Source organism: Pecten maximus, unplaced genomic scaffold (genome assembly GCF_902652985.1).
Source record: "Pecten maximus unplaced genomic scaffold, xPecMax1.1, whole genome shotgun sequence".
Taxonomy (NCBI): domain Eukaryota; kingdom Metazoa; phylum Mollusca; class Bivalvia; order Pectinida; family Pectinidae; genus Pecten; species Pecten maximus.
Genome location: NW_022980829.1, coordinates 1 through 12,967, shown reverse-complemented (window position 1 = coordinate 12,967; position 12,967 = coordinate 1). Strand labels below are relative to the sequence as shown.

The window sequence follows — 12,967 nt, the reverse complement described above, 5'->3', positions numbered from 1 at the left end:
TGAGTCAGACACTCTTCTAACAACACTTTGAGTCAGACACTCTTCTAACAACACTTTGAGTCAGACATTCTTCTAACAACACTTTGAGTCAGACACTCTTTTAACAACACTTTGAGTCAGACATTCTTCTAACAACACTTTGTGTCAGACACTCTTCTAACAACACTTTAAGTCAGACATTCTTCTAACAACACTTTGAGTCAGACATTCTTCTAACAACACTTTGAGTCAGACACTCTTCTAACAACACTTTGAGTCAGACACTCTTCTAACAACACTTTGAGTCAGACATTCTTCTAACAACACTTTGAGTCAGACACTCTTCTAACAACACTTTGAGTCAGACACTCTTCTAACAACACTTTGAGTCAGACACTCTTCTAACAACTGGTCGACAATGATATGTACTATGTTTACAGCATTTAATTTAATGATTTATTTCATTGACGTTCTCAATGCCTTACTAAATGGCTACCTACACGACCATTATAGGTAGTTTAAACTTTGTGATTGTTGTTCTTGAGGACATGTTTAAAATTACATCACAATTTATTGATGTGTTTTGATGAACATTATTATCTCGTTTCTTACCATTAAGTGTGATTTATTTTACAGCCTGTCTCCATATCGCCTGTGTGATACAGAAAGTGGACCTTAAACAGTGGCTGGCCGAGTGTAATGTTGATATGGATAAGGTAAGCACAAACTGATGATTGATGGACACAAAATGATGATGAAACACCCACAAAACGATGATGAGACACCCACAAAATGATGATGAAGCACCCACAAACTGATGATGGATGGACACAAAATGATGATGAGGCAGACATTTGATGATGATGATGATGATGATGACGACGACATCATAAAACAATGGAAATCTTTGCACAACCTGCATGGATTAGACTTAGTGATATGGCATAAAGACTAAATGATGTACATGAATGTATCTGTAGTGGTTCCATTTATTTACATTCCCCACCATTCTTATCAATCCAGAACCCCATGTCTGGTGATTACTCCACTAATATCTAGTTCAGTTGTAAAAATACTAACAAACACTATTTTATTGTTCTACTATTATCCCACCCTATATTCCCTGTGGGCTTACTACATGATATATGATATAAATGTATAGTCAGTCAAACTCTCCTCCCACAGGAGGAAGGCGAGAACGACCTTTGTGGAGGTTGTCTTTATCAAGTATCAGATGTGTTAACTTGGATTCAAAGCAGCTGTCCCTTCCTTGTTATATCTGTAAAGGTTGTCATGAAGGCAGTTTTGACTTTATTTATCTGTCACCTGGAGAAACGATTAGATACAAACACTACACTAACTCTACTGCTGCAAATAGTATGTGTTCCAGCTATATCAAAGAATCTAAACAGAATTATTGGAAGTATTGATATTTTTTTTACAGATATTAGAAATTTCAAGACAGATACTTGCGTTGTATGAATTATGGAAAAATTACGATGAGAAAAAGGACATTGCTGGAATACTTGAGAAAATGCCGAAGCCAAAGACAAGTCCTACAACGTAAGTTTATTTTTCTTGACTAAACACAATGGTTGCTCACTTTCCTGTGTACGGAAGTGAGGTCCAAGGATCAGTAGGGTTGATCAATTCTTTTAATTTATTAAATGGTATTTGGTAATAATGATATAATAAAATGTTTGAAGTAAGGTTCAAATTAAAATATTTCTTTGTAGAACATAAATTATTTTACATCTGTAATTGAGGATATACTTTGTGTATTGATGATCAAGAAGCAATTTTAAATTTGGAAAGTCAAAATACTCACATCTTTGTGTTCGTTTAATGATTCTGTACCGCAAATAAGCAAATGATTAAATCTTGGCACAAAAGGAACCGATACATTGACAATGAAAGAAATTAGTTTGTGATGCCTATAGTATGGAACAATTTTTTTTTAACTCAGCCAATGTGCTGGTGCATTCATGCAATAATATATTATCTGCCATCTCTCCTGTCATCATGTAGGGGCCACGATAGCTCCGTTGGTTAAACCACCAGTGACGTTACCTCAGATGAAGATAAGAGGTGCGTTGTTCGACATTCCCTTCCCGTGTCAGTTTAGGTTTCTTAGGAAGCTGAGAAACATGGTTGTGTCCTTGGGCAAGACATTTTACCCTATTTGCTCTGGATGGCATGTAATTGGCCTCACATATGTTGTTCATTGAGGTAGTCACCAACTGCTACAAGGAGATCCACCTCGAAATGTCCCAAGCTGTTCACAGGGCGATAAACCCAGCAAACAAAACATTCTTGGGCTCCATAATTCGAAAAAACTAGCCACTAAAAAGAAGTAACAAGTTTAAAAGGCTTAGTAAAACTGAAGTAACATTATTATTCCTTTATTGTTTCACAGGACTCCAACAACAGCAGGACCTGACGGCTCCCAACAGTTACAGCAGAATCAACATCAGTAACAGCTTGGCTCTGATTGGTCCTTTATAGGCCAATCAAAAAGCTGGTCTGATTCTTTGTCTTCACAACCTGACTATTACATCTTTGTGTAGAAACAAGCTATCTGATGTGGTTGTGGTAGACAGCAAAAACAATTTTCACTCCTTCGTCAAAATGTCAGAAGGATGTTAAATTATGACTTCATAATTGTATCAGATTTGTTCTGATATAATTACAGCTACCATTTAAAATGAATGAAATTTTTCATCAATTTCACCGAGAAGTTTTTAATTTGTCAATTTAATAACACTACTGATATTGACCAAAGATGATGTACAAACACTGGACCATTGTAAAGAGTAGTGTTTATTACTAAGAACACAATTATTTATGTGGAATCTGAGATAAGTTCAACATTTGTAGCAGAGTTATTCCCCTTGATATAATCTACCTATGTACCACATGTATTGAATGGGAAAGTGTTTATAACAGATGTCTACATTCCGCAGACAATGGTGCTCAAAGTCACTTTTAATTCATAAATATTCATAACTAGGAAAGTGTTCTTGTGGGAAAAATCCACATTCAACGTGAAAATAACAGACAGTATATATTGATATTGGTAGGAGGGACGAGTATGAATTAATGTTGATAGAATCATTCCTTTGAAGCCATAGACCGACAGTTGAACACACAGAGGCTGATCGCAGGTACCTATCGTAGTGATTCACATCTACACCCTCTCATATATCCATTTGTACTTGGGCATTTCTGCTTGACTATTGTATAATGTACGACAATCCTCATTGTTAGGACATTTTTACTGTCAATTATCATATTTATATAATTATTGAATAAAGCATGTTTTGCTTCATAGTGATTTATATTCCTTGATTAAATCCAAGCAAATTTTACATATGATATGGGTTGATAGAATGAATGAAATATACACTATTGAATACATGTACTTGAGACAGTAGCCCGAGTTTCCTCTGGCCCTGACACTGTGTCTAGTGTAGGGCCAGAGCACACTACTTTATGAAAAAGTGGAATTATCCGACACCGTTTGGTGTCGCTAAGAATTTGGTGCAAATACAATAAAATCGGGTGTGACATAACCCCTATCTTACATATATGGAGAAATGAGATATTTATTTACCCCAGAACACCCATTTAGTCCCATCTAGGTGTTTTATTCCGTCCATATGGACCCTCGCTTTACTACATAGTTAGCAATATGGCGTTGTGTCAAGAAAATTTGACTAGCGTAAAGCAAGGGTCTATATGGACAGAATAAAACACCCAGATGGGACTAAATGGGTGTTCTGGGGTAAATAAATACATAATGTACCTCATTTCTCCATATATGTTAGGTAGGTGTTATACCACACCCGATTCTTAGCGACACCAAACGGTGTCGGATAATTCTATGTTTTCATATAGTAGTGTGCTCTGGCCCTACACCAGACATGGTGTCAGGGACAGAAGATAATGTCTCTGCTCACAAATGTAAAGGATTTTGTCAGAAAATATGTAGTGGATGGTTGTCAGTATTTCTAGTAGGTTCTCAGTACCTGTATGAACTAGAGTACTTGTTTATAAATCAGGACTCAACAGTAAACAGCATACATGTTCCACAAACTCAACAGTTATGATAATGACAGACATGCTTTATTTAAGGCTATTTTTTTTCTTGATTACCTGTCTGCTCAAATGTAATCCTAAATTCTACTTCACTTCAAGTATTGTACATTAATTTTATACATTAATTTTATACATTAATTTTCTCCAAATTACCCTGGTATAATCGTTTAATTACATGTTAGTAGGAAGTATCAGATCTGTAAATAGACTCAAAAAGAGTATAACTGCAATACTTCAAATATTATGTGTTTAATAAAGGAACTTAAATCTGGTACTTGTTACTATGACCAGCTCCAGGATTATGGAACAACTTTAGACTTAAAGTAAGTTTTGCTTAGCCAGTCAGTATGACATCACTTTTGATGACATAAGCTGTGATTGGCTAAATCAAAACTTTAGACAAACTTTAGACTTAAGGTCGTGTTCATTAAGTGTTAGATGGCTGACTATACAGGTATATATATTGTAATAAAAATCTAAACAAACCTGGTCTCTGTTCTTACTTGCATACAGGATATTTTCAAACTAAAATCCCTGATTAATAGTCAGACATGGGACTTATTAAAGCAAACATTTATGTTGTTTGTGTTACAACTGACCAAGTTTTATACTAGATAAGGCAAACTAGTGGTCATGTGGCACAGTAGTATCGCACTCACTTTTAATCTAGGCGGCTGGGGTTTTATTTCCCGATCAGACGTGAAAAGGTAGAAGTCATTGTAGTGGCTACGAATGAATACATGTACATATAAAATTATAAAAAATTATTTCAGTGTCAGATTCATGTTAACAAATAGACATGAAATTGACATGAATTTGACCTGAAATTGTTTTCATGTCAAATTCAGGTCAAATTCAGGTCAATTTCTTGACATGAATTGACTAATCTGCTCTTTTCAGGTCAGGATAACTTGAAAATCTTGACCTGAAATTGACCTGAATTTGGCCTGAATTGACATGAAGACATTTTGTCTGTGTAGGGGTTACCTGCCTGACAATGTAGGTTTTTCCAAGGTACTCCAGTTTCCTCCCACAGATTTTCGCAAGATTCCATCTGAGCCAACAAGCATTATCAATATATTAAGTTGATATATGATAGCTTGTTTCAGAATTATTCTAAAATATATACAGTATATACAATGATAGCCATAGGAGACATAATTACATTTGGTATGAACACGCGATATAATATAATAGATATAATTATCTCCTTCAGTTAGTGAGTTTTAACCTTTAAATTTTGTACATAAATATAATAAGTGTCCTCCTTTTTTCCAGTTATGACATGTATAATACTACCCAGATCTTCAGACTATTTTATAATTCTCTCATCTCACCTGACTGGTTGGTTCCTGGGAGAGAGCCACAAAAGTTTGCAAAAAAATTGACCTTGACCCATATTCAAGGTCACATGGGTCAAATTTATTAGAATATTCAAACAAATTCTACTTACTGCATGATTGAATAAAAAGCAAAACAGGTGAAAATGAAATACTTTGACCCATATTTAAGGTCATGGGTCAAATTGTTAAAACTCCTAAATGACTTCTTATGATTAATTACAAGGCCTATAATCAAGATTTTTGGCTGGTAGTTTCCTGGAATGACGCCTGACAAACTTTAAAGAAAGAAATAACTAATTTTATTCAAGGTCACAGAAGTTAAATAAGTTTAGACCGTCAACTGACTTCTGATTAACCAGTCCAGAATCATGATGTTGCCTAGACTGTTCCTGGGATGACGCCCAACAAAATTTTAAAAAAGAAATGACTCGTTTTCAAGGTCACATGGGTCAAATTTGTTCCTATGATGGAGCCCCACAAAGGTTGCTGAAAAAAATTACCTTGACCGATTTTCCAGGTCACATAGGTCAAATTTATTAAACTATTCAAACAAAAATCCTCATGCTTGATTAAATAAGATGACATGCGTGTATGCTCTTTAGATGACAACCGACAAAGATTGCGAAAATGAATAAAATAAATGACCTTGGCCCATATTTAAGGTCACTGGGGTCAAATTGTTTAAACCTCAAATGACTTCTGGTTAGTTAGATGTACTATGATATAGATGTTTGGCTGGCAGATTCCTGGAATGAAGCCCGACAAACTTAACAAAAAGAAATAACGGAATTCCATTCAAGGTCACAGAGGTGAATATGTTTAAACCCTCAACTGATTCCTTCTGATTAACCAGTCCAGAATCATGATGTTGGCTGGAAGGTTCCTGGTATGACCCTAACAAAGTTTGCAGTAAGAAATGAATTAATATGAACACATCTTATAACTCGCATAGATCTGTGTATTTTAACATAAAAAAGTTTCACCAAAGAAGTGAAACCAAGTGAGCGATGCAGGCGCATTGGGCCTCTTGTTTATAGTTGCGCCATACGATATGCACAGTGGTATAGAACATTGTAGCTGGCCAGTTGTCAAGGGGAGATGTATTCACTGGATTAATCAAATGAAGAAATTCTCAATCGAGTCATGCTTTCGTTAAATTTGAAAACTTTTAAACCAAGCATGATAGTAAATGTAGATAAAGTTTGACTCGATAATTATATCCAAATGTCTATACTGACAGTGTGATAATGTAAACAGGTAAATATAGTGGGGATGACTCGACAATATCTCCTTCATTATGTATGTAGATACATCTGTATGAGGGAGATACTCATCATTTGTAACATGACAGTACTAATATCCTAATGGCTTGGGACTTGCGCATGTTTTAACCAGCTAAACTATTATAATAGGGTTTTGCACCAACGAGGGGTGAAGATTCAATCCCCCCAATGTAAAACAATACACCATACTGGAATTTATTCCCGATTTGGTGGATATCCACATCAGATTTGCCTCAGGAGCCATTCCTTTCTGGAGACGGATGGAATGGAAAGTGTAAAACAGTAGTGATCTATTATCTGTTGAAAACCATTTTTTTTTCATTAAGTCGGACTCAAGTCGATTCAAGATAAATTTCATACCACAAGGGTATTGCCAATAAGTGATCTATGGGTCGAACCCCGAGGTTACTTTTTCATTTTGGGCCATAGGAACGTGTCGAGCTTTGTGGTTCATACCGTACCCTATAACTTTTATACGAATGACGTCATATTACAATGGGCAACTAGGTGTAGTCTGACGTTGTTGACAGTCAGTATGTGGTGTCATGGCCAAAGGAAACTCGGGCTGACTTCATGGATGATATTGTGGTGAAATGGACGAGTTGTCTTATGGAGTACCAATGCGAGACAACTCGGTAAGTGAGTGACGCTAGCGAGAGCTCTATTGTTAGGCAGTCTACAGTTTATTCGGCATAGCCGTCTAATTTTCTTTTGGCGCCGGATATGACGCGAAAGGTGGCGTTACTGTTCAAGATGAAGAATGTGATTGGTCAATGTAGCGGTAAATGCAAAATGCAGATATGCAGTTAAAGACGAAACAAAATTAAGATTGAATGCAAGCTGAATAAGTGGATGTATCTATTCAAATGACACATTATTAAAAAAATACAGTCCTGATTCAAATGCAGTCTTATTATCACCCAAAATGATTCAAACTGATATAATGTTGTTATCCGTGCTGAAACGCATTTATTAATTAGTTCGTTAATTTATTTCATCAGCAGTTTTACATCATAACCACCAGCATTAAAACTATGCCGTTTATCTTTTTTCGGCATAGCCGTATAATTTTCTTTTGGCCCCAGATATGACGCGACAGGTGGCATTACTGGTCAAGATGAAGTATGTGATTGGTCAATGTAGCGGTAAATGCAAAATACAGATACGCAGTTAAAGACGGAACGAAGATAAGATTGGATGCAAGCTGAATAAGTAGATTATCTTTTTAAATGACACATTAATAAAATCATAATCCTGATTCAAATGCAGTCTTATTATTACCATAAATGATTCAAACTGATCTAATTTTGTTCAGCATAGCCGTCTAATTTTGTTTTGGCCCCGGATATGACGCGACAGGTGGCGTTTCTGGTCAAGATGAAGTACGTGATTGGTCAATGTAGCAGTCAATGCAAAATGCAGATATACAGTTTAAAACGAAACAAAGTTAAAGGGACCTCACGGTAAACCAATATTTATTTTGTAGTTTCTATCATATTATTGGGTATATCTTTTTAAAAAAATAACCTTCTAAACAATAACCATTCGAATTTGATGATGTATGTACACAAAAACAGCAATTATCAATTATTAAAAGGTTATCACTCTGAATATGCAAATTTTGTGACATATACGATAAACGCATGCGCACAACAAACTAAAACACATGGAAACAAAAATGGCTTCCAATGTGAATCTACTGCGGTTGGAAACGATAACGGCTTCCGCAATGAAGAGAATAATAGGAAAATGAGTCAAACACAATCCTAGAATTAAACTTGGGAAGCAGTACAATACATTGTAACAGTTCAAACATGAAAACAGCAGTAATACGGACGCCGCTCGTATTCTGCTTGATTGTTTGATAGTAGGTCATGACAATCTTAATATTTACACAAACTCGGTAGTATTAACACAAACTCAGTAATAGTTCCACCAGCTCGGTAATATTTACACAGTCTGTACCAGTACATCGCTACTGTCATTATACTATATGAACAGTGTTTACACTTATTTACACATAAATATGTGTGCCGTAATATATACAGAACGTGTTATTTAATATTTAAACCACTGTATAATATCGTTATCCAACTAACCAAGATGGAATATAGATATCGCCTTGTAAACTATCGTCTGTTTGTGTTGCCACGATTTCAAAACCGTCGCGTAATGATTTAAAAATAATTTCCGCGCTAAATTTAGAGGGGGATTCCCAACTAAATCGAGTGGTCAAGCTGGACATAGGGATTGACTGTGAACATTGGGACAGCACAGAAACATAACTGGAAAGGAACAAAACGCGTACATTCAGTGAAAATTGCAACGTTTTTACCGTGATGTCCCTTTTAAATTGAATGCAAGCTGAATAAGTGGATGCATCTATTCAAACAGAGACATATATACAGAGAGATTAGTAACATCGCTATTTCTCCGTACACATAGTGGCTCCCTTTATTCGTGACCACTCAAGCATATCCCTTACCGAGAGCGTCCTGTCTCCTATCAAACACACGCGAGCGCAGGTAAATCGGGCTATGCGCATGTGTGTATCGTAGTATTGGAACTTATTCGATATGTTCTGGTTAATCCGCCATTACGTCAGACCAAAACATCGTCAATTTTAAACGCACACAAAAAGCACATCGTTTTATTTTGGCCACTACAAAAGTTACCACATTAACCAAAAACTATCAAACTTATGGGATATAGTCTTATTGATCATGCATATTGTTGTCATTTATCCGTATTTTCGAAAATCCATTGGGTCCTATTCGACATGTCCAAGTCTGTAATTAAGCCGCCATTACGTCAGACCAAAACATCGTCAATTTTAAACGCACACAAAAAGCACATCGTTTTATTTTGGCCACTACAAAAGTTACCACATTAACCAAAAACTATCAAACTTATGGGATATAGTCTTATTGATCATGCATATTGTTGTCATTTATCCGTATTTTCGAAAATCCATTGGGTCCTATTCGACATGTCCAAGTTTGTAATTAAGCCGCCATTACGTCAGACCAAAACATCGTCAATTTTAAACGCACACAAAAAGCACATCGTTTTATTTTGGCCACTACAAAAGTTACCACATTAACCAAAAACTATCAAACTTATGGGATATAGTCTTATTGATCATGCATATTGTTGTCATTTATCCGTATTCTCGAAAACCCCATAGGGACTTTTCGAAAATTGGAGATTCCCGCCGATCTTTCCTGCGTTGTGCTTGACTTTCATACTCAAAATACAAACACTTGGACAGCAAATTGTGACATATTTCATATTGATGACACTTCTGCACTTTGATATTAATAAAATTAAAGCACATAATTGGATCTTGGTGATGATTTCAAATAGAAATTATCGATAATTATGTGTCTGGTTTTCAAGTTTTCTCCAATATGGCGTCTAGTGAAGACTGAACCGAGCGACCGCAAAGGATTGTGGGAAGGTCAGGGGCCACTATGCAAACACAAGGGCAAATAGAGAGCTGCCAATCTCTCTGTATATATGTCTCTGATTCAAATGACACATTTGCAGTCCTATTATCACCAAAAATGATTCAAACTGATATAGTTTTGTTATCCGTGCTGAAACTGCGCATTTATTAATTAAAATGTAGTTCATTAATTTATTTCACCATTAGTTTTACATTATAACCACCAGCATTAAAACTATGCCGTTTATCTTGTTTAAAGATATTTCTTGTTACAGCTCCGATCACTGTCGCCTTTGTAAACCATTGTACCCCGCGTTAGGTTATCGATAACGTACGTTTACAACATTGGTGTCAGCAAGTATTTAATTTGGTCGCCCGGATTTTCTGATATATTGACGCGAATTTAACGAACGTTTCAAGGTCGTTTGGGATTTTCGTTATTACTATCACTCCCGCTACTCTCATAGTTCCATTGTCATATATATATATATATAGTACTCTACGTATATAGATATCAACTATGGATATCAATATACAGCTCATATTGAGGACCTCACTCAATTCAAAGGAATTGGTGAGGCAAGGGCAAACATTATTCTGGCTGCACGTGAAAGTCTGGGGAGACTTACGCTCGAGGACCTGAACATGTTGGAAGGTGTGCCAAACAATCTGGGACCCATTGCTAAAGGAGGGGAAGGTTGTAATTGGGAAAGGGACAAAACCACGGTCAGACGGCCAAGGACGAACGGAAAGCTTGGCTGCTGCACTCCATTCCATGGAGGAAAGGTTCTTGCTGACCCAACAGGAGCATAGGGAGCAATTAGATGATTTACGAAATCAGCTAGTAGAGAAAGATAAGCTCATCTCTCAGAGAGATCAAGAACTACAGCGATTGAGAGAATGTGGGGATAACCATGGTACTGTCCAGCAGATGTTGGATAGGGTAGACAAAATGGCGCCCAATGGGGTTTATGGTAAAACGGGGGGCGAGAAACAAGGTGCTGTTGGTGGTGTAGGCATAATTAAAAAGTTGACATGTGGTACTGGGCATGTTATGGGGGAGCACCGAAGTCGATCACGATCCCCGGGCCGTGGCAGAAGCGGTGCCCGTGAACACGATACTCACTTTCGTGTTAAAGTACCAACATATGATGGTAAGTCCGGGTGGGCCCCTTACTCTCTCCAATTCAACCACATCGCCAATAGGCATGGCTGGGGAAATCAACAGAGGATCGATCGCTTTATTGAGAGCCTTCGTGACAAGGCTTTAAAATTCTATAGCTCTCGGCCTGTTTCTGTCCAGACAAATTTTAAACTACTATGTCAGAAAATGGAACAGAGGTTTGGTAAAAAAGATTTACCTCACATTGTTCGGAGGAAGCTGCAAGACCTCCATCAGAGTCCCGATGAGGAGTTAGAGGAGTTCGCTGAACGGACCCAAGAGACAATAGGCCACCCCTCAACCCGAAGTGTACAGGCGAGCAATACAGATTGGCCATCATTGGATTTTCGAGTGCAGGAGGTAACTCTCCGTGATCAGGGACAAAACATATTGGCAAACACTCTCTATCTACCCATTAAGATTGGCCATACGGTTGTTGATGCGGTTATATACACTGCAGCCCAGGTGTCTGTTATAAGCAACGAGTGTTTTAACACCATATGCTTTAGCGGAGTACCTGCACGGCAGATATGGCTGAGAGAGTAGGGAAACATTCCAGACGTCCAGCCAGAGTTGTAAATGACATAAATGTGGGAATATGGTCTATTAACACCAGGCCGATTTCGTGGTAGCAGATATTGGGGATGCAGTTATCATTGGCATTGATTTTCTTTAAAAGAACAAGGCGTATATCGATTTGTCCACTTATACAATATCTCTAGATAACCAAGTCTTCCAGGCTAAATGTATCGGTGATAATTCAGGGAAGGAGGCTCGAATATTTGCCCTGAGTGTAAAGAAGAAAGTTTGTACCCATTACTGCTAAGGGGGCTCCCATACAAGGTCACATGGTTCTCCATCCCTCTAAGAGCATGAAAGGGTTGCTTTCGCCGGCTAGTCTTGTTAGGTCAGTGAATCATGGTATGCTATTGCTGAATCCTACGAAAAAGTTTATCTCGCTGAAGAAAAATCAGGGGGTGGGACTTGGAATGGAAGTGGACAGTATCTATACGGAGGGAGGAAGCATTAGAAATTAGGCATGTTACGATCTCCGACGATGCGATGGACGAGGTCCCCGAGCATTTAGTAGATCTTTGTAAGCGGGCTACAGCGGACCTAAGTTCATACCAGGCTGTTCAGGTAATCAAGCTGCTAGTCCGATTCATGTTTTTACTAAAAGTGACCTCGACCTCGGGTTATTTGCTGGGGACATAAAACATCGTAGTGTCACAAGGGATACTACGCCAGTCCGGCAGAGAATGAGGAGGACTCCGTTAGGGTTCGAGGAAGAGGAGGAGGAACACCTCAGACAAATGTTGCAGAGGAAGGTTATCCAACCAAATTCCTCTGAGTGGGCAGCGCCACCAGTCTTATTCAGGAAGAAGGATGGCAGCTTGCGGTACTGCATTGACTACGGAGCGCTTAATAAGGTGACTGTGAAAGACGCCTTTCCTCTTCCGAAAATCAAGAGCTGTTTGGATGCGCTTGCAGGGAATCAGTTTATGAGTACTTTGGACATGGCTGCCGGGTATTGGCAAGTTGAAGTCGACGAACGGGATAGACATAAGACTGCCTTCGTTACTAAGTATGGGTTATTTGAACACCGTCGATTACCGTTCGGGTTATGTAATAGCCCTAATACCCCCCTTTTTCC

General features: G+C 37.8%; 1 long non-coding RNA gene across 1 annotated transcript; it reads left to right on the top strand.

Moving 5' to 3' along the window:
- The first annotated feature begins 591 nt into the window (after window positions 1–591).
- On the top strand, window positions 592–4,562 carry LOC117319735. The gene is made up of 4 exons (XR_004530811.1): window positions 592–695; window positions 1,424–1,542; window positions 2,008–2,067; window positions 2,396–4,562. It is a non-coding gene; the product is annotated as an uncharacterized LOC117319735 (long non-coding RNA).
- The last annotated feature ends 8,405 nt before the right edge of the window (window positions 4,563–12,967 follow it).